Source organism: Dermacentor andersoni, chromosome 11, assembly GCF_023375885.2.
Source record: "Dermacentor andersoni chromosome 11, qqDerAnde1_hic_scaffold, whole genome shotgun sequence".
In the NCBI taxonomy this organism is placed as follows: Eukaryota; Metazoa; Arthropoda; class Arachnida; order Ixodida; family Ixodidae; genus Dermacentor; species Dermacentor andersoni.
In genome coordinates this window covers 76,767,696-76,787,945 of record NC_092824.1, presented here as the reverse complement: position 1 = coordinate 76,787,945, position 20,250 = coordinate 76,767,696, and the positions used below count along the sequence as shown (strand labels likewise).

General features: G+C 45.1%; 1 long non-coding RNA gene across 1 annotated transcript; it reads right to left on the bottom strand.

The window, feature by feature from the left end:
• Nucleotides 1-8,801: 8,801 nt before the first annotated feature.
• On the bottom strand, nucleotides 8,802-16,575 carry LOC129382073 (uncharacterized). The gene is made up of 4 exons (XR_008610151.2): nucleotides 16,347-16,575; nucleotides 13,405-13,461; nucleotides 11,962-11,977; nucleotides 8,802-8,911 (listed from the first exon to the last, which is right to left on the bottom strand). It is a non-coding gene; the product is annotated as an uncharacterized lncRNA (long non-coding RNA).
• Between the last annotated feature and the right edge of the window lie 3,675 nt (nucleotides 16,576-20,250).

Sequence of the window (20,250 nt, the reverse complement as noted above, 5' to 3'; positions counted from 1 at the left end):
AAAAATTGGGCCTCCTTGCCTGACACATTTCTTAAACACTTAAAACAGACAGGCGTAGCGTGTAGGTCACGCAGCGACAATAACTGGGACGTATTGGCACCAGTGTATACCACGAAAACATTTGAAGATTCTTCGTGGCAGTGCTTTAAACGCACACAAAGCAAAGAAAAAACAGTGGTCTGTGTCCTCTGGCCTCACGGCAACAGCACTTATGCGCTAAAAATTGGGTTTGTGCCTTGTCATTTCCGTCTGTCTGTTCCGTCCATCTGCGTCGTCTTTTATGCCGGGCTCCATCAAGAAGTCTCGGGTGCACGTACATCACGGAAATGACCAAAAGAGCATGCTAATTTTCTAGCATCTGCGTAAGATGGCATCACTAACAGAAACGTGTTTTATGCTAGGCTCCACCAGTAATTTCTCGCGTGTAGGTACGAGAAGGAAATTACGTCATGATAAGAGCACGCTAGTTTTCTAGCCCCTGTGCGAGATGGCACCACTAACACAAAAGTGCCTATTGTATCTATGAAGTGATTGCGGGCTTTCCAAATGCTCACAGTCCAGCGCTATCTTTAACAACGATAACATGAGCTGATCACAATGAATGCTCATCACGAGCGCGCTCGTGAGAGACACGACGGCATTTCGCGCAGTACATGGTAACGTTAGCACCTCCGCGTGAAAATTTAATCGTTAGAGCGCTACTAAGTTAATACTTAGAAAATTGGGTTTGGCCAGAGGTAGTCTTCCAGGGCTGACCGTGAGTCTGCCACCTGTAAGACTGAAGCCTTTAACGTTTATCAGCGTATGAGGAACAACGAACTGAAGAACTCCGATGCAGCACAGGTGGTAGACGATATGTAGAGCAACTTTAGCACATTATAGATGCGCTCACGCGCGCACGCACACACAAGAACAGCATTATTGCGTGGCATGTGATTCCAGAATGTGAGAAAATGCTGGTTAAGGATTCAGTACACAATTTCTGGAAGACATCTCTCGCATGTCATATGTGATGTCGAAGAATGCATACCTTTTCGGAATAATCGTCACCATAAACAAGCGGTATCGTCAGATTTTCCGGATTCCAATATAGGAACGTTGCATCACTTAGGTTGAATCGAAGTGTTTCATTCCTTTGACCCTTATACTCGACCGTTGTATTGAGAGGAAGTTCAAAAGGAGCCGATATGCTTTCGTATATGTACCAAACATAATAATCTTTGCAATTCGGATATCCTAAATTCGATGGCTGTTTGCAATCACCCTCGTACGAGACCTCCTTTACAGTCGCCTGAACGGTTGGCCTGAAAAAACAATACAAAAGTAAAGAAATTATTGTCATTATTGTGGGTCTTAATAGCGCCTAATATATCGTAATAGAGCTCCCTAAAAGGCAGTTCACTATGCGACAGTTAACTAAAGCCGATTCACTACATGAAAGGTACAAATGCAAAAAGTGGGCGTAGAGGCCGCCGAGTTTTCCCCTCCATGTCTTTCTAACCTTTGGCGCTCCTTCATTCTTGAGTAACGATGATAATGATGATTGACGTTCTATGGTTCAAAGGCCACTAATGGCTAAAGAGCACCATGAAATGGTGTCAGGCATTTGATGGTATGGTCAATGACAAATGGTATAGGCGTAACTTGGCTGTATAGAGGCCTAAAATATTGCCTGTAAAATGCGCGAAATGTACTGTATATGTGTTAGAGCTATGGCATTTGAGGTGAACGATGAACATAGATTATATGTTGGAAAGTTATTGTAAGATTAAAATGTAAGAATATTCAGGCAGCACTAAGGCCTCACCTAGACCATTGTACGCACGGGCAGGGAAGCGCGTGCTGTAAATGCTAGGTACGTAGCAGTATCATCCGATACGAGGCTTAGCTACGGTTCACTTTATGTATAATATGCAGTAAACAAACATTTCAAAAGCTGGAACTGATTTGCTATTGAAAAGTGGTTCATTGCCAAGGAACATTGCTGGATAGAGTTCAGTTTGCTAAAGGTATGGTAAACGAAATTCTTTTTTTCTTTGAGCTTCTATTTTAGGACATTCCAGCAATACGTGCTGGACAGTCAACCTCTCGCCACACATATACCACAGATAGGTGGGTCATAGCCAATCAACAGGCACGAATGTGTGCTATATATGCGCCCGATTCTTAGTCGACACATCAGCCCAGTTCTTCGCGTTTTTGTCATGGGTAGCCAATTTCAAAACCGTCGATCAACACGTAGCTAATTAGATGTTTCGGTGCCTCTTGATTGCTGCCAGTAACTTCTAACATATTTCTGCAAGAAAGGCTTCAAATCTGTGTCAGGGACAGCTATGGAGTTACTAGCTTTTGTTGCTACGGGTGTGGTGGTTTCGTCTGTAAGCATATTGCCCTCGATGTCTCTACGCCCAGGAACTCATCATATTGCCACATGGCGGCTAGGCTTGTATGTTGTACACAGAAGTGAATAAAGCCAATCTCGTTCATAGTTTTCGCTTTTACACAATAACAATAAAGATCTTACAACACTTTGAGAGTCGTTGAATAGAACGGCCTTTTGTATACCTGTCTAATATGTTTCACAGCGGACAGCACTGCACATGCGCGCCGTTGTTGCTTAGTGGCTATGTCATTGGGCTGCTAAGCACGAGGTCGCGGAATCAAATCCCGGCCACGGCGGCCGCATTTCCGACGGGGGCAAAATGCGAAAATACCCGTGTACTTAGATTTAGGTGCTGATTAAAGAATCTCAGGAGGTCCAAATTTCCGGAGTCCATAACTGCAGCGTGCCTCATAATCAGATCGTAGTTTTGGCACGTAGGACCCCATAATCTTAAAAATCACTGCCTATAGATACTAGTTTCCGGGTGCAGCACATTGAATTCTGATAAAGAATGGTCCGAGTCCAGAAAAGGACATGCCGCCCTGTGACCTTGATGCCCCAGTGTAATTCTTCGAGCATGAGTACTTCACCTACAGTTAAACGAAGTACATTCAAATGTGTGTCTCTGGGACGTGCGTTGCGACCTTGATAAATGATCTGTCACATTCTACCAGCTGCCATTGCTACGGCGGTAGAAGCTTTGCTGCCGACTAGGTGATAGCTAGAAGTGAGCCAATTATTTATTCACTGAGCTTCATTACACGTAGTGAGAGCTAAGGCTACCTCGTTGTGGGCCGATTGTTAAATAAGTAAGGCACAGGACCCATCGTTTAAAGTTTTGTAACAAGGATATTCAGGATTCAAACGCATTTCGGATAATATGTGTAACTGGAATATGCCCTGTGCCCACGAAGTGACCACTCATTTGTTTCTAGGTAGCGGCTTTCTGCAGGGCTTGTACAGAAGGCACCAGTCGCGAGACGAATAACTAAATGATGAACCGTGTCTAGGATATTTAGTGAGCTTGGCGTTAAAGAATGATAAATCATAGCACCATAGCCCAGGCAAAAGTGGACAAGACTACTGCACGAGTTCAAGGCGCCTTTTCGATCACTACACCATGTTGTGTGCGACAGAAGATTTAAAAGGTTAATTACTTTAAGACACTTCGTGTTCAGATATTTAATATGGCAAATTAACGTAAGCTTTGAGTATAAAATGATTCCTGGAGATTGATGTTCGCTGCTCACAGAGTTGATCTTCCTTGATCACAATGTTTGGCAGTGGTGTTTCACCACTTTTTTGCGAAGAGTATGCGAGTCCTTTTCTGGGTGCTTATTTTAAGCCAATGTTCATCTACCCATTTGGACAATTTGTTTATTCCAAGCCGCACTCGTCGTTCGCAGATGTCAATATTGCATGATTTGAAACCTATCTGCACATCGTCGACATAAAGAGAACAAAAAATGTGCGTGGAATGAGTGTGTGCAGGTAATTTGTTTTCTCACTGAAGAGTGTGCAACTAAGCACGCGCCCTTGTGGCACACCTTGAGCGAAAGTTCTAGACAAAGCATTATCCGTTCTTACGCGGAATGTGCAATTAGAGACATAACTTTCGATTGGGTTTAACATATTGGGACGGGCACCCATCGCCGAAAGACCTCGGAGAACTACGGAGTGCCATGTCGTATCGTAAGCTTTCTCTAGGTACAGAAATACCGAGTGATAGTGCTGCTTAATGCATGACTCTATGCACGTCTAATGCATGACTCCATGCGAACAAGGTGCTCTGTTGTAGATATATCTCCCCCAATACCACATTGAGAAGAGGGCCTGCAATTTTCTTGCTTTCTGGAACACAGATCAAGCGATACCTTAACATTTTTTCAAATAGTTTGCAAGAACAGTTAGCCAAAGCTATTGGCCTTTAACTACTTGCTAATGATGTGCCCTTGCCTATATTATGTATGGCGACGATAATACTTTGCTTCCAAGAGCATGAAATACAGCCAGCTGACCACATGATATTGAAGAGATCTAAGAGTGTGTGTAGAGTTTCGGGGTGTAACTGTCTAATGATTTCTTGAGTGACACGGTCGCCACATGGGGCCGGGTTGCTGCAACAGCTGAGAGATGCCTGAACTTCAGCGATTCCAAATTGCTGATTGTATGCCTCGTTTTGCACACATCGTCGTACAATGGGCTGCCACTTTGCGCGTTAGTTGGACTTCAGGAAAGGTTCGGTGTAGTGCGATGCACAAAATACACATTCAAAGGGTTCACTCAGAAAGTCTGCCTGATCTTCTAGGCTATCACATTGTGTAATGACCAAGGCCAGGAAGTGTAGCTGATGGACGTTTAATTTATTTACTCTGTTCCACACTTTCCTTTCGTCCGTGTAAGAACTTATACTATAAGGGTACTTCTCCCAACTATCTCTCTTAACATGTCCCCGCGTTCTGCCTTGCGACCTAGCTTGTTTGAAATTGATGGGCTGTTCGGCAGTTGCAGAGTGGCGAAGCAATCCGCAAGCTTTGTTTCGTTTTTGTGGGATATTCGACATTCGTAGTTCCACCACGAGATGCGATGTTGGTTGGGCTCTTAGCCTGTTGGATCAATTCTGTAGCAGTGTCTATCATGAATACCATTAAATAAGCGACAGCATTGTCTATATCAAAACCAACAATATCATATCGAGCTAAATATGTTATTTTCCCGAAGATCACCCAGTTCGATGAGTCAACCTTCCATCGCGCGACATGTGGGGAGCATTCGTCTTGTTTTGTAAGTGTTAAAACTGTGGGGAAGTGGTCATATCCATAGGAGTTCTTAATAACGCTCCCCTCGATGTATGGTATGAGTGTACTAGACATTATGCTTAAACCAATTGAGGAGTACGTTTTGTGAGATTGCTATAGTACGTTGGCTCGTTTTCGTTGAGCAACATTCAGCTGAGTGAAAAAAGAAATTCTTTATTAAATGTCCTCTTCCACCCCAACAGCAGTCTTCTGACAAAGTGTTATGAGCATCTAACTTTCCGACAACTATGTATGACTCATGAAGCTCATAAATGCAGTCTTAAAATTCATTTTTATGAAGTTTCTATAGCTAGAGCTGATAGTGACTAGCTTATCAAGTACCACTTGGACAGCGAATGCTTCTAGGCACATACGACGTTTTAATTCCTGGCAGACACCACCTCTATCGAATATAGTAGCCACACCGTTCTATGAAGCGGCAGTATCGACGCGGACTTTACGAGGAATAGCGTATTGTAGGAGAAAACTTGTTTGCAAATGTCTGAGGTGCGTTTCTTGAACACACAGCAGCCTGGGACCAAATTTGCGAGGGAGCTTTTTGACGGCATCAAGATTGTGAAGAAGCGCTCTGACATTCGACTGGTCTATTTGAGCGTCCATATTAAAGAAAGTGTTGTGCTGTGTGTTTGATAAAAGAATGTTAGCTCACAGAGTCCATTTCAAGCCCTGTGATGCGCGGTTTCTCTCTTTTCGAACAGTCGAGAGATTCTCTCCGCTCCTTGGGCGTTGGCCGCCGCTGGCTGGGAGTCGCGTTCATCGCCTCTTGCGGGGCGCTGGGCACCGGTTCGTGCGAGCGGTTTGTTGGCGGGAAAGGCCGCTTCTCTAGAGACGAAACCACTGAAGGCCACCAGCCCGGAGTTCGATGAGCCTATCTTGCATGATGGCAGAGCGTTAACTGCAGCCGCCGAAGGGATGGTCAGCGTTGCCGCCTTCTCAGTGCCAGCGAGTAGGACAGCCGCCACAAGCAGTCGAGACGCTGTCCCTTTACGCACCACTTCGGCAAAGCTGATCTTAGGCAAGTAAGACACCCGACTTCATGTCCGCTTGAATGACATGTTCGCCTTAACTTTCATTGTTAGAAGTTCCCTTTTATTTTCGAAGATTGGCAGGTTGAAGTGGCCGCCCGTCGCTCGATGGTGAAGCACAGATTGCTGCGCAAGTGGAGGGTCTAGTGCTCGCTGACCGGTGGTTAACTGTTGAAGGATTAGTAGAACAGGCTAACGTAAGCGCATTCTGTGCGCACAACATAATTCAGAACAACCTGCACATGACGAAAGTTGCCGTGCGCTGGGTTCAGTGTTTGTTGACGCCGATGAAAAAAAAAAAAAGACTAGCGGAAGGAAGCAGCCGCAAACATGTTGAAGCTTTGCGAGAGCGGCTGTCGTGACTTTTTTGACCGCCTGATAACCATGTATAAATCTACAGTACCTACGATTACGAAGCTCCGCTGACGCTACCTGTCACAACCGCTATGCAAGACCAACCTCCCGGCGAAAACCTCTCCTGTACGGCCCACACGCGTCTCGGCAATTTGCCAGACGTTTTCAATTCGCTGTTGCCATGGGCGCGTCGAGCCAGCCGGAAATAGCTGCCCTGGAGTCTCCGACTACGCTTTCTCCTCTGCCGCTACATGTGCGGGAGATTGTGCTGGTGATCAGACCTCCAGCACCCGCGAACCACCCGTAGAGCGCCGACCAAGACGTGACTCCAACGCCCGACGAGCAGTTCCGGCTACGAGATCGCGAGGAACAGCAGACGCCGCAGGACGAGAATTTATGCATCCAGCTCTGCATGCTCTGGACAGCCCTGACCTCCGCTCTGCTTTTCTCCGTGTGGCTGTTCTTGGTGCCCTTCCTGCTCGGTAGCACCACGACCGAGATGTGCGCAGAACCACTCTTCTGAGGTCCAACATCCCGAACCTCGGGGATGGCTTCCGTCGTGGTCACAATGCGCGTAAATGTGTCCGTGACTGTGCCCGTAATTGTGCCCGTAGCATATTTCTATGGCGCTTCGCTCTAGTAAGCGGGAGGGAGAGCTGTAGTGGCACGACTATCACCTCCATAGCTGACGAAAAAGACGGCTGACGTGCAGGTAGCGGGAGAATAAAACATGGTGGCGCGATTGAGCTGAGTGGCTGCGGTAGCTGGCGCTCCAGAGATCCCGCGGCACCGTGGCTCGCCGGCCTAAATAAACTGTGACATGGCGGCTAACGCTTCGCGCCGCCTTCTACACTACGTATGTTTGTATATAACTCGTTTTCCCGCCTGCCTGGGTCACTTGGTAGCCCATGATGAAATGGGTAGGGCATCCGGATGCTGTGTTGAGGAAACAGGGTTTGAAACCAAGCATCGGACCAACTTGGGTAGTTGAATATGTGACAATGTGTACATCTGTGCCGCTCTTCAAGGAACCTCTTTCACGCGGACATGGTCACTGTAGATGCGGAACTGGGCATATGACGCTATCCTATGAAACTCTCTGAGGCCGACTTAGAGCACTAGGTATGTGGCACTCTGTCTGTACTGGTCTTCAACGAGCATCTATGATGCAAACTTGGTCCCTGGGTATCTGCCACGAGCTGTGCCTCTCCATAATGACGAACAAAGATGCATTAGCTTTCACCGATGCTGAGCAGAATCGAACCTCCGTCACAACGGTTTCTCAAGTAAAGCAACCCGACGCTTTAGCAGGCTGCACCGCAAATATACCAAGCACGTGCCGCTTTTAAATGAAGGTCTCTCATGCCGACCCTTTAGCAAGCTACGCCATCAATACCACGGGTATGTGCAGCTCTTAAATGAGTTTCTGGCCAATGTGCGTCACTGTATATATTCCATAGGGTATGTGGAAAGTGTGGAAACAATTTTCGGCGTTCGCACACTCCTCCGTTCCACGCTTCTTGTCTTGGATGCCACGCGCGGACTTCTCGGCGGCGCCGCATGATGGAGCAGCGTGTTCAGAAGGTCATCAGTGTAGCACGTTCTCCCCTTTTCTCTTTCTTCTTTTTCTTTTTGCTCTCGGTGTCCTCTTTCCTTTTCCTACCTGTGCTTGCTTTGCTCTAATACGTAGGCTGTAGAGCGTCACCCTCGCTTGGGCGTGGCTGCCACGTCCACCCGATATAAAGGGTTGGCCACAACACCATCATCATGATCAAGCGCGATAGAGGAGACCGGCTGCAGCATGACGCGTTTCTCAGCGTTAGCTTGAATCGGCGCGCCAAGCGCAGGCTTCGTGGCGGCGTTGCTAGAGGTACCGAGTGTTCTTAGGGAAGCGCGATAGAGGAGTCCCGCTGTAGTACACGCTTCTTACATAACTCGCTTCGACGGTGCCAGACGCTGTGTCGCTACAGTTATTCAATGCTAAATGCATTACCGTCGACAAGCATCGTGAGATGGGTTCTGCCGGGTTTGAATATATCAAATATGTATAAAAATGGAATATATAAAGAATGCAGAAGAATTAGAGCGCAGCGAAAAATACATTTAACACATGACACACATCCTTCTTTTTAATGTCATCCTGTTGTTGCCGAACAGCAGCAGCATGCAGCAACTTGGGTATGAGAAATTACAGGTCCGTCACTAAATTTCTTACTTGGATGGGTTGCCTGGAAGCTCATCCGTCAAGCTCAATCCCACAAAGACTTCACCGAGGTAGTTCTTAACATATTTCTCCACTTCTTCTGTTAGATTGAGTTTTCGACATATACCTGAAGAAGGTTATGAAGACGCGCATAAGTAGCATATATTTTAATGAAATGCATATCACTCACTATGACACAATTCTTGACATGCTCACACATGATATCGCTACTTTGCTTCGAATTGCTCCATACTGAAACCACTGCAACAATATCGACAGCTTTTTACTTTCATCATTACACGTGGTCGCTGATTTTGAGAACGAAGAAGATCCTCTACTACGACGACCACGACATGACGAAGTTCAGACACAGAGAAGGCAGTGTAGTTCGATGTCATAATCTTCCGGCGTGTCAGTAACCATATATTACCACGTACCCATGGCGTTAGACGGCACGTTAGAATATTGGAACGCTTTCGGGGAAACATTTGATACGTGGATATAATGGACATTCGTCATACAATACACATATCTAGAGTCCCTCAAGCCAGCATCCTGTGTTCTTTTCTGCTTAATATCTAGGTAAGTAATACTGCCATATATCAGACAAAACTGAAATTTGTTATATATTGTCACTTTTTATGGCTGGGCAAAAAGCCGAGCATACAATAACGAGCAGCCACAACACTAACTCTTTACTCGATGCCTCTATGGCCAGGTCCCCAGCATATTACTACATGTCTATGTGATAAATATATGTTGCATAAGAAAGAGTAAAGTTCATTGAAGACAGGATTTGTATGCTTTTGTAAAAAAATGAACCCTTTTAAAATACTCAAGGAGTCTCTGAATATTATTGCTCTGCCAAGTTTTAATTTCTTCATATGTCTTACTGCAGACAGTACTGCATAGGCTTCTGCAGTGAAAATACTTGTTAGGGGGTTTAACACGTCCGATTGAGAAAAAGAGGGACCAACAGCAGCGTAAGATACGCCAGCATATGACTTTGACACGTCTGTGTAGAATTCCGAGCAAGAGTAATTCTATTGAAGTTCACGGAAATGTATAGCGATTTCGAGCGCAGGAGCGTGCCTTGTGACCTCAACAAAGGATACCTCACATTCTATCACCTGCCACTCGCAGGGCGGTAATAGCTTAGCTGGAGGCATTAGGCGATGTTCGAGAATTGAAACATCCATTTCTTCGCTAAGTTCTGTTACACGTAGTGACAAAGGAAATCTCACAGAGGGTCTGTTACGAAATGCGTCTCACACGTCACGTCGTTAACTGTTGTGAAACACGGGTGTTCCTTATTAGATCACACTTTGAGAAAATAGGTGAAGCTGATGTATATTCTCTGAAAATGGAGTGACCAGTCATCTGACTTTACGTATAGACTTTCGACAGGGCTTGTTCTAAATCCACCAGTGGCCTGGTGGATACACAAATGGTGGGCGGGGTCAACAGGGTTAGCGCGTTCGGGACGGCACAGTGATATACCAAGGCATGATAGTCCAATCGTAATCGAACTAGTCTCCTGGATTCAATAAACATTTCCTGCCGCTACCTCATGTTGTGTGGGATAGCATTTTAAGTAAGCTCATTGTTTTTAGACATTTTGCTTCAAGACATTTTATGTGTGGAATGAAAGTAAGCCTGGAGTCAAGTATAACACCTAGAAAGTTGTGCTCTTTGTTGACAGGTATTTGCTGTCCGCACAGTTCTACAAAAGGATCTGGAACCAGGCCTCTCTTTCTTGTAAAAAGAACACAAGAACATTTGTGGGGGTTGATTTTGAACCCATTTTCGTCTGCCCACTTGTACACCTTGTTTAAGCGCTGCTGTACCTGTCTTTCAAACACTGTAAAGTTGCAGGATTCCAAACCTATTTGTATGTCGTCTACGTAGACAGAACAAAAATAGCTGGTGGTAAAGATGTACGAAGCGTGTTCATCTTAACGACAAAGAGGGTGCAACTGAGTACGCTACCCTCGGTTGTACGAGGGTTAAATATGCAAGATTCCACGCGTTTTAAACCAAGGTAGGCTGTTCTGAACAAAAATATCGCCAGCATAATAAAAATCACCGAAGTATATAAGTGCCTACAAGGAAACAATGCCAAGCACAGACCGGTATGCACAACACACATACAAGTTACACAATATAAATCTCATGTGAAGATAGCCTACAGAAAAACAAAGAAAGCAGCACGCACGGGTGCCCATTTCCTTGTTGAAAGAAAAAAGCCGAGATGCCTTCAAAGCTCCTGGTTTCTTGCGCTTCTCGCGCCATTCGGCGTCACTGGACAAAGTCAACGACACCTTTTCGTCTGTGCCTGTGCAACCGGAACGACAGCGCATCGCACGACAGGATTTCGGTATCGTTTTTCATCTCTTAAAGACCATACAAACTAGCACGCACGTACAGTCACGTGCGATATCATCTGCCACACCGGTGCCCGTGGTCGAAGGGGTTTCAAGACTGTACAGCTGCACAGACACAGGGTAAGTTCCCGACCTAAACACAGCTTAATTTAGTGGTATTTATTGAACCGCTATTTCGCATGTCAGAACCGCTGCGCAGCCCTGGAACCCCTCGGAACACGAACAAGGCTGTTGCAAGTCATATTGCGCGCGACTGTGCACTGTCAAGTCAGTATGAGCACGTAAAGCCGCGATAAGAACACAACGCTAGCATAGCGCCCAGCTTCTACGCAGCTTCCCAAAGGCCACTTTACGACCTGTGACGCCGCCATGCGGTCACGATTGCCAGCGTACGAAGCCCTCCTATGGCGTGATGGAGAAATTTCGTCACCAGTATAAAAATATTGAAAGACTGGCGCGATGGCTTTCCTGTACCGCAGTCGTTACAGATACCACTCTCGGCAGTTCCTGTGCGCCAAGCAATACATTTTGTGAAAGTTATACGAATGTACTTAGGTCGGCAAACTCACTTATTAGTCGACTCACCCACAGACTGAGTATGTGAGCACGAGTGAGTAGAGTACCTCAGAGTTTGAGTGCGTGTGAGCCCGTCTGAGCAGAATTTTGGCGAGTCCGAGTGAGCCCGATTGAGCAGAATTTAGTTAACTACAGAGCACTGCATGTCAGGAAGAATATTAACTCCTATGAACAACTGCAAGAGAGTTAAAGAAGAGCGAGAAGGAAGCTACATTACCTTCTCTTGGAATAATCTGAAATGGTAAAGAGTAATATCTGCCATGAGATGAGGGAATGCGGCGATGCACGGAAGCATTTAATTCCTCGGTTGTTAAAAAATGGGACGTCCATCAAGCACCAGTGATATAAGGAGTGCAAAAATTAATTTGTTCACCCAGTTGTGTTCATTAGAGCAAAGGGTGACAAGGCAAACTTGTTTGTACGATTGCCATGCTAGCTGAATCCGTAAGGCATCCACGAGCACTAAAATGCATTTTTGTTCAGGTTGATTTATATTTTTCTTATTGTTTGCATATTTCAATAGAAAATCATGGAGCGATGAAGTGCACCTCCATGGTTGAATGTGTGTTAGCTTCACGTGACTGCCAATTAGTCTTCTACGCAATATAATATTACACTGGATTCATTCTTCTTCCTTGTTTTTCTCAACTTTCGCCAAGACAGTTGTGCTTACGGATTTCGTCTCGGATTGCAATACTTTACTCTTAGCTAACTATACTTACCACAAGCCATTATTTGAGATCTCGTTCACGATGCGAAGTGCGAAATGAGGATGCTTTCTTCAGTTATTTAGTTAGGTTGAAACCAATAAATGCACTTCTGTGATAATCCATCATCGCATTGCATTGCCTCCCCCCCCCCCCCCCCCCCCCCTAAAAAAAAAGACATCTATGTCGTAATTTTACATTCTTAGGTGCCGCGAAAACGTTTCCTGGGCCACTTTATGACGGCATCAAAAACATGAAATGAATCGTCTGATTGAAATTTAATCTCAAAATTATTTAGAAATGATAAAATATGCTATACTATCAAGCGGCAAGGGAAAAACGGCGTTTGTGCGTTCCACGACTTCCAAGATTAAGGGAACAGCTATGTTGGAAGCCCGGAACATCGACTCGATGCTCACGCGTACATGAAGCACGAACACAAACCGCATGGTTTCGTTCCAGTAAAAGTCTCATACATAAAATCTGCGACCGTCATAATACCTCGAGCATGTTAAATTGTTGAGAAGTACATCTTTAGAAAAAGTTGTTCTTCACTGTTGCATCTGACGAAACGCATAACTACAAGTTTCACCATGTCGCCGGAACCGCAGTGCACAGTGACATTCAAGTGAGCGGCTATATGATCATTGATTAGGTGAACATTTGTTTGGTTGCATAATTGATATGCTATTAGGTCTTTAAAATGGCACATTGCGGTGGAGGTGCTTAGCGCAGTCATTGACCCGCCACTGCTAAGTCTGTGTCTTTTTTGAACTATAGAGTGAGCGAGGGTTACATTCTTGTGGTAAACATAAACAAGTGAAAATACCGATGATGTGACACTGCGTGAACTGCTCACTTGATAATTATGAAAAAGAGAAGCTTGTTTGACTTTCTATAGTGTCATCAAAAATGATATTCTTGCCATGCACATTATAATCGAAACAGCTTACCGTCACTGAAAGAAGTACCACTGTGATTGCTGGGTTCATTGTGGGGCCAAGAGCACACTGTGAAAAAAGAAATATAAAACACAATAATGCGACTAATGTAATAACGAACATTTTTCATTGCTTAATGGCTGCATGATGAATCGGCCTGAAAACGTACAAGGATGTGTTAAACCTATAAAAATATGTTTGTTTGCTTTCAGAACGGAGTTTCTCAGATAAACTCGTCATGACATTCTCCTTGCATCATTCTCTTAACAGGTTTGCTTAAAAATCTGTTCCGAATATGCTACTACTTTGCCAGTCGGATGAGTTACAATATATCACGTCGAAACAATATAAGCATGTTTAAGCATCAAATAACTGTAGTGCATCGCGCATAGACCAAGAAAAATAAAACAGCACAGCATGTGTTGCAAACCCCAACAAGAACTACTCATGCTTTCTATGTTCTCATACAAATATGAAGACTGATTAAATCATAGACGAAAACGCTGAGGCACTTTCTGATCAAAAGTCGATGCACAAGGAAAGCTTCAGCGAAAAGCGCCATTCCTGGCGCTTTTCGATGACGGTTCTCGATGAGGATGAAATGCATAAACGATCATATAATTAGATATAATTAGGCTACTCAACCTAATTATTGTCTTTTGCATGTTAACCTTTAACCCTAGTCTTACGCTTTCTCGGTTATGGTCCACAGTCATTTGTTGCACTTCCTCTCCAGTGTCACTGAGCAGGACAAGGTCATCTTCACACCGATGGTTGTTTAGAACTTCACCGCATCCACGACTGCAGGGTTATCATTCGTTGATTGCATATATTTAGACTTCGCCAAAGCTTTCGACAAGCTTTGCCCTAAACTGCTACTTCGTAAGCTTAGTTATCTTAACATCAAGCCTAACGTTTTGAAATCGATTGAATGCTTTCTTACCAATCGTTCTCAATTCGTATCAGTTAACGGTGCTGAGCTGCACTCTGAGGCGCACTCTGGTGTACCGGAGGGATCTGTACTTAGACCATTACTCTTTAATTTACATTAATGCCCTTCCCTCTCGAAAATCTTCTAACATTCCCCTCTTTGCCGATGACTGTGTTATTTGGGCGAAATTAAACGTTCTCATGATATTAACTCTCTCCAGACCGATATTACTGCGATTGCTAACTGGTGTGAACTATGAATAATGAAACATAACATTAGTAAGTGTAAATCCATGCGTGTAGCCAGGACTACTAATGCTCCCCTTGTATACTATTTGAATAGTGTTCCTTTAGAATCAGTAAGTTCATATAAGTACCTCGGCTTATTTCATCCAACCTCACTTGGACAACCCGCATACAATACGTAATTAATAGCGCTAAGCGCATGCATGGTTATACACGCCGCAACTTTACCAGCATTCCATCCTCTTTAATGTTATTGCTGTACGAGACATTAATTCGCCTAAAATTAGGGTATGCGTCATCTGTATGAAATCCATGCCACGAACAACTAATTAACGCCCTAGAACTCTAAGAGAATAACTCCGTTTGCCTTAATAATTCCAGCTATAGCCGATCCGAAAGAATTCTAGCCATGAAGTCCGACCTTCAGCTTCCATCCTTATCATCACACAGCAAATTATTACATTTAATCCTGTTTCACAAGGCCTATCATCATCCTGCCATGAGTAACGAATTCTTTCTTCGTCCTCATTTCTTGTCACATCGCAATGATCACCATTATGAAGTTGGCGTCGATAGGTCTAACGCCTTGGCTTTATTGTAGTCTTTCACGCCTCGAACATCGACTGAATGGAACCACCTTCCCGCCAATATTCTTTCCGTCAACGATAACGCACTTTTTCGTAGCGCTTTAACTAATATTATATAATGACAGGACTACCGCGTTTGCTGTGGGAATACTTACTGCATTCAGTTTTTTTGTGGGTCTATTCTCAACCCTGTAAACGCTTCAATTATATCAGTTTTATATTGTTTCTTAGCCCACTCTCCTCTTCAATGACTCCACTGACCCTGAGGGTGTTGTAAATACATAAATAAATGAATGAATAAATAAATAAATAAATAAATAAATAAATAAATAAATAAATAAATAAATAAATAAATAAATACATAAATAAGTGCCAGTTATGTGTACCGTCTGACAACTCGAGTCCCATCGGTCAGTGTTGAACTTCTGGCTCTACGAGACGCAATAAACTTGGTGACAGCTGCTTCCGCGTGCCAACATGAATCATAATATGCGCTGGCTCCACCTCGGCCATAAAGGAGAATCGAAAGGTATGCAATACCCATCATTTCGCAGACAAAATACATTGCATTACTGCACATATGCCCGGTCTGCTGCGGATACACAGGATTCCACGGGGCACTATTTCTACTCGCATACAAGCTGACATCGCTACCCACACTGAGCACCCACCAACTTTGGATGCAACATTCTGAAGTGACCACAAGGACGATTTCCTCCACCGCGAGGAGATTCACCGCCACAACGCAGGAGGTTTAATTCCACCGTGTGGTTCAAACCTCCCACGCGGCTTTACACGCCAGGAGACGGTGGTGTTGCGGAGACTCCGGGTTGTGGCGGCACTCACCCCATCGCTCACCTATGCCTGGCAACAACACCTCCGGGGACCACTTGGGGATACCTGCCCACATTGCCCAGCTCAAGCGTCCGCGGCTACAATCAAACACCGGCTGTGGACATGCTCTGGCTTAAACCAGATACGACGGTGCCACCTGCAAACAGTGGGCCTCATCCCACAAGACCACGATTCTTGGCTAAATGGGACCAACCATATTGCGCTATTGATGTGTATCGCCGAAACCAGCCTACATTTGTATATTTAATATTTTATGCCGTTGGGCAAACTTTCGAAATAAAGAAACATACAAAGGCACTTTACTTTCTACCGCGTGCTAGCGTCAAATTCACTTACTATCGCAGTAGTCGGCTACGTTGCCAATGGATGTTCTCGCTAAGCGTCACATGCCACCGCCACTGTATTCTCGTAGCTTTCTCTGGTTATGTGCACTTGTGTGCGAGTTAACGCTACATGATCACGAGCACTTATCTGTTGCACGGGTTAAATAAAAGGGCAATTCTCGCGCGACCTTTGCATAAGAGACATATGGGTGTCTGCACAAAGTAAAAAAACAAACATGCTGAATACCGTACACATGCCTTCAGCCTATGGCATGCGAGCCGCTCTCAAAGGCTGTCGTTGTGGAAGAAAATTGTAATCAAATTTCTTGCGTTATAATGACAATTCGCTCGCCTCGGTGTCAGTGCGGGGAGCTTTCGTGCAAGCGCGCACGTTTCACGCAAAGCCAGCCCTGCTACACGAACAATTCTTTAACGACCGTTTTTTTTCTCCTCGAGGTGAATGGCGACGCTCTTCGCAGCAGCGTACGCATGTCGATGTGTCAATGCACGCGTGTCGTTGTCGCCGTTAGCGAGACGACACGTCGAGGCACACGTCTTCGCAGACGAACGAGACAGTCGGGAGGGCCAACGGTATCTTCAAACTGTGGCGCAAATGTTAACTCGACTTACGACTATGCTAAGCTGCATTCGTCGACCGGCAACAAGTACAATTTAGTTGCTAATAACGGTGCCGTATGTTCTCGCGCCCCGATGAAGGCTGTGTTCGGTGTGCTAGTTGTCACCATCAGCCTAATGCAACATTGCCCTTTGTTCGGTGCGTAGTTACGGGACTTCAGAACTGTGTCAACTCCAGAACCCTCGCCTGTCTGCTCTGCCGACCAGTCAGAATGACTCTAGAGTCGAGGGAGACTGAATGACGGATTTCGAGCGCTTGCCACCTTCTTTTTCTTCGAAGGAGGGCAAAAAGCGTTACGGTGGCGCAGACTCGGCGTAAATTACGCTATGTGTGCCCAAATGTAGCGCACGTACTGGCTTTCACATCATGACGTGGTATGTTACAATTGGCGCAGCAATCCCATTACTGGCGTTTTCAGCTAACAGTCCCTGTCACAGTTTTCGAGACTAAAAGGCGTTGTTTGTTTTCGGTTTCCGCTTGGTTCGGTTGAGAACAACGCGGCCTTCCGACAAACTAGGACACAGGCTACTACAGACAAATCCGTGTATATTTTTCATATGACTGAACATTTAAAGAAAAATCAAACGGAAACTTGAACACGGAGACAAAGCATGTGAGACGGGTTCCTCTTCCCGACGATAGCCTTACACGGCACGCCGAAAAAGGGCTTGCACTACACAGCCAACTTTGTTTCTCACCACCAGGTTACTCCAGGTGCGTCCAACGGTATATAGCAACAGGCCTAGAGCTATGCACAACACTTCGTTCGTGTAATCAATTGGCGCCGAAAGCCGCAGAGTGTTCGTGTGACGCTACGAAGTCGCTTGGAATCCACATCACCTGCTTTGAACCAAAGGCAGGGACGTCTTTCTGCATGCATCAAAGCTCAGACGAATGCCTCGGACGGGTGTCAGCACCAATATGTCGATGAAAGGTTTATACATACGTACCCACTTTCCAGGTTCTTTGAAAAACAAATTCGCAGCTTACGATTCGATGTGCTGAATGAAGCCTTTATAGTCGCGAGTGCAATGAACTTCCAATTTGTCGCTGGGGACTGACGTGCATAATAACTACATTGGCGTCAGCGATAGTGAATTTATCCCAGCTCTCCAAATACACTTTCACGTTGAGTAGGTCTCGTTTTGCTTCTGAGGCGTCTAAGAAACTCGGGTAAGTACAATGCCCCTAAATGTGCCCGAACTTTTATGGAAAGATCTTTTATGATAGCGCGGTATAACATTTTCGAACAGTCGTCTCGGTAAACTGTAGCGACGACAGTGACAGAGAACGAGATGAACAGTCCCCTTTCTACCACATTCATCATACGAGGCGTTGCCGGACCATCCAATTCGAAAAAAAAAAAGACTGCGTAAAAGCCACTCCCAGCCATATTCGACAAATCAGTGTAACCTCGCGTCGGCACAGTCCCGCTGGGATGCGATGGCGGAGAGGAGAGTCCAGGTGACGCAACCGGCTGCTTTGAAAACTCGAAGTGTTCCCCATGGGGAAGGTGATATCCTATGCGAGCATTCGAAGTTTTCTTGCGGCATCTGTCTTTAATAACCTGTCTCTCCTCTTGTTGGCTCGAAGAGCAGGCCTGTGAATTATTGGTGCACAAATGTTGGGTGTGACGTGCAAGCAATATCTGGGGACAAACTAGTGACCTCACAGGGAAGACTAGCGTTTTGGTACAAAAAGAAAAGCAAGAAAATAAAACGGACGGACATTTATCTGTGAGAAGACAAGACTCAATGATTCATATAGCCAGTCTTTTGAAATAGTGAGGAAGTCTAGGCTCTCATACACAGAGAAGAAGGCCATGAAAAGGAAATCTGCAGACGAATTAAAATGCAATGTTCAGTACCAAATTTCTAATGAGATCTTACTGATCTTGAAAAGTATTTACTGTCTGCTTGGGATGCGTGCCTGATAAAAGGAGTGTGATGAAGCTACAAATCGCGCAGTCAGCCATGAAATAACAGGAAAGATATATAAGCAAGGACAAGGAGGTGAATGAAACGATATCTCCAATTGGCTGCCTTTGACTGAGAAATGGGAAGAAAGCGCAGGAAAATGAGAGAGTAATAAAGAATGAACCCTAGAAAACAATGAAGCCCCAGCCTTTTTGCAAGCTACTGAACAGGACACACTGCTTCAGTGATACCGCAATGAGGTGAATTTAAATATGCGTACTTCTGCCTCTTCATCGTTCCCTCGTTGTCCCCCTTTCCTAGTGCATTGTAGTAGGCCAAGACAAGTTACAGTGCTGGATAACCCTAGTTTTTTTCGCTAGATAAATGATTTTCCTCGCACAGCAGCCGCTCAACGACGACTTGGACGATCGCCCAGGCTTTTTCTTCGGCTTCGGAGCATGTTCCTAGCCATATTTTTGTGCTTAACTCTTTTGGTGATTTTACGTAAGCAATAAATTTTGACCAACGTCTTGGTCACTTGGAGGCGGGTGGTCACGACGAGGCTTTGCCGATTTTTTGAACAAAGTAAAACCTCTGGAACATGCCATTTGATGCAGCGGTATTCCCAGGAATAGTTTCTTCGCCCCGCTGAAATGCCTTCAAACTGCGATACCCTTTGTTATGACCCACATTTACTTAAGGTCAAATTTCTGGGCTCCCGTAGAGGCCTTGGCATAATGTCATTAATCACCCTTCTGTCAGTTTCGATTCGCACTGAAGCGGTTTATTAAAGATCGGATTCCAAATACTGTACAATATAATTATTGGGTTATTCACACAAGTTTGATCAATGGTTAGTTCTTGGATTAGGTAACGATAACATTGAGGTGTCCGCACTTGGAGAATACGCACTAGATAGCAGCAAACGGTACGTCGGAAGAGTGGGTTATTAAAATTAAAAACACAAATACAAAGCTAACTGTAAAATATCGAAGGAAACCTGCATCACGCGGTTCATTGCTCGAACACCTTCAGAGTCAAGCGGCCTAATTTCAGCGCGTTCAATATTCATCCTTTGCCATGACTGTCTTTCAGCGGCTAGAAAAAGTGGCTGTTTCGCCCGAAAGGCGAAACATCGACTACGGCAACAAATTAGCAGATAAGCCATACGAAGTAAGGATATTACTTCTATCGGCCGCAGCAACTTGTAAACATTAGCTTGCTTACTAAATTAACAAGCATGGTGCCAGGGCGTCCAGCAAACATGAACACATCACACACGATGACCGCGCACACTCACTGTCAAAGCGGTGAAGTGAGGAAGCGCTTCAGCAGCAGCTGGTGCAGTGACCTTTGTGCTGTCT